Consider the following 2,409-nt stretch of genomic DNA (forward strand, 5'->3'; position numbering starts at 1 on the left):
GGCAACAAATCATAGAGGGAAATATATACATATATATATATATATATATATATATATATGCGCACACACACACACATATGAAAGCTCACATCACTCAACCTTTAAAAACATGTTAGTGATATCCTAAAGAATGTCTTAATGGCCCCTGCCAAAATAGAACAATCTTCACACTGTTTCCTATATAAAATACTTTTTTTTAAAGCATTTTCAGCAGTTCTCCATAACAAACAATACAAAATATATTTTTTGGTTGTGCTTTGTGACAGAGATCGGGATTTGAGATAGAAACATCCCAAAATTGGTGGTGGGAAGATGTAATGGTGGTGGGATTGGTGGTTGAATATTAAATGTAATAAAATATCGTGAAATAACCTTATAAAATACAAAAAGTTAAAAAAAAATAAAGGCCGCTATGTTCAAGGCCACTCTCCACACGCTTGGACAAGCCTCACCCAAGAGAGGACCAGTCTCACCCAACATAGGATGAACTTCACTCCAGAGTGGACCAGCAGAAAAACCCAGGTAGCAGAACCCATGACTGAAATCTCCAAGCCAGCTTGGATTGGGACTGGGCCTCTTCCCCCCAGCTTCCCAGTTGACAGTAGCTTGGCAATCACACCTGGCGCCATGTAATCTCATCAATGGCCAAGACCCATAGACTATAAACTAAAGCATCCGGAAGAGAATGCCACAGAATTTCCTGGAGCATGCGGCCTCTTACACTCCTCTTCACTTGATCTCACTTACTTATCAAAAGTAGCACACATTTGTTTGGTTTTAATATACTTGCTTGTATTCTCTTATCTACAGGCTTAAATGGCTCCAGAATGAAATACACCAACCTTCACACACTTCCCTCTTATTGTGGTAGGAAGATGCTCAGGTGTGGGATTGGTGTTTGAATATTATCTGTAATGAACTATTGTGACCTACTTTTATGAAAATAAAATATATTAAAAAATGTATTTGGAAAGTCAGGACACACTTTACCATGGTGCTTAGGGGTTACTCCTGGTTTGATACTTGGGGAACTGCTCATGGTGGTGCTTGGGGAACTGTATGGTGCTAGAGATCAAATTCAGAACTCTCAGGTGCAGAGCATGTACTCCAATCCTATGAGTGATCTCCCAGTCTTTAATTGTATTTTTAATTTGATGAAAAAGTTTTTGATCACTTAAGATCCAAAACCTCTCATGAGTTTCTAAGAAATATAATAGCTAAACGTTCTGGAAAAAATGGTAGAAGTTTCTTCATACTTCTCTTCACATTTATCTAAAAATGAGAGAATAATTTAAATCCAGAGTTTGACTTAATTTTTGTCAAGTTGTTAAGCAGTTAGGAAGTAATTGAGGAGCCATTTCAAAACTAGACTTGAACATCGAAGTAATGATGATGAAGTGACAGTATACACTTAAAGGGGGAAGTGGTGAAAAGTTTCCTACTCAAGGTTCAGAAAAAGTGAATATTATTAAATTGGAGGAAATGATATATGACAAGGAAAGTAACATTTCCCTCCCCTTCATGAAAGGGCTAATTCCTCACTGTGGTTCCTATTAGATTTTACTGGGCTGTGTGCCTGATAATGGGTATTCTTTAAACTGTTTCCAAACTCTTTTTAGGGTCTTAATCACTTTTATGATCTATATATGCTTCCATGCATATACATGCTTCTAAACATGTCAATAATTATAAATGTTTGCTGGCAATGCTGTGTTTCTTTTATGTGTTTGCACTTTGTATTTTTATATATTTAGTTCATTCTAAACTAAAATTTTAGAAAGAATTTTTCCAAAGATTGTTCTCAGAGAATAAAACAATTTTTTTCTTACTATTCCTTGTGGAGATTGATTAATTTACTTGTTTTGTCTTCGCCATGATGTCTTTTTAATTTTTTTAAAATTAATTTTATTTATTTATTTATTTATTTATTTATTCCTTTTTGGGTCACACCCAGCGATGCGCAGGGATTACTCCTGGCGCTGCACTCAGGAATTACCCTTGGAGGTGCTCAGGGGACCATATGGGATGTTGGTATTTGAACCCGGGTTGGCTGATTGCAAGGCAAACGCCCTGCCCGCTGTGCTATCGCTCCAGCCCCTCGGCCATGATGTCTTATAGGTGGAAATTTCAGGGTCACAGGCATGTTTACTTGAGCATTTTCTGTGTTGGTTTGCACAATTGTGTTTTCTTTTTTTTTTTTATTTTTTTTATAATTTATTACAATTGTGTTTTCTAAGAAATTATTACCAGTTAAAAAAAATGGAGAGATGACACATAAAAACTATGGTTTACTTTTGAATATAAGAATATATAATTGTATTGACCTCATACTTCTGTGTGGCGACAAAGGAATGGGGTTACCCAATTCTCCCTTCACTGTACCCCACTGATCCACCACTAAGACTATGC

Source organism: Sorex araneus, chromosome X, assembly GCF_027595985.1.
Source record: "Sorex araneus isolate mSorAra2 chromosome X, mSorAra2.pri, whole genome shotgun sequence".
NCBI lineage: Eukaryota > Metazoa > Chordata > Mammalia > Eulipotyphla > Soricidae > Sorex > Sorex araneus.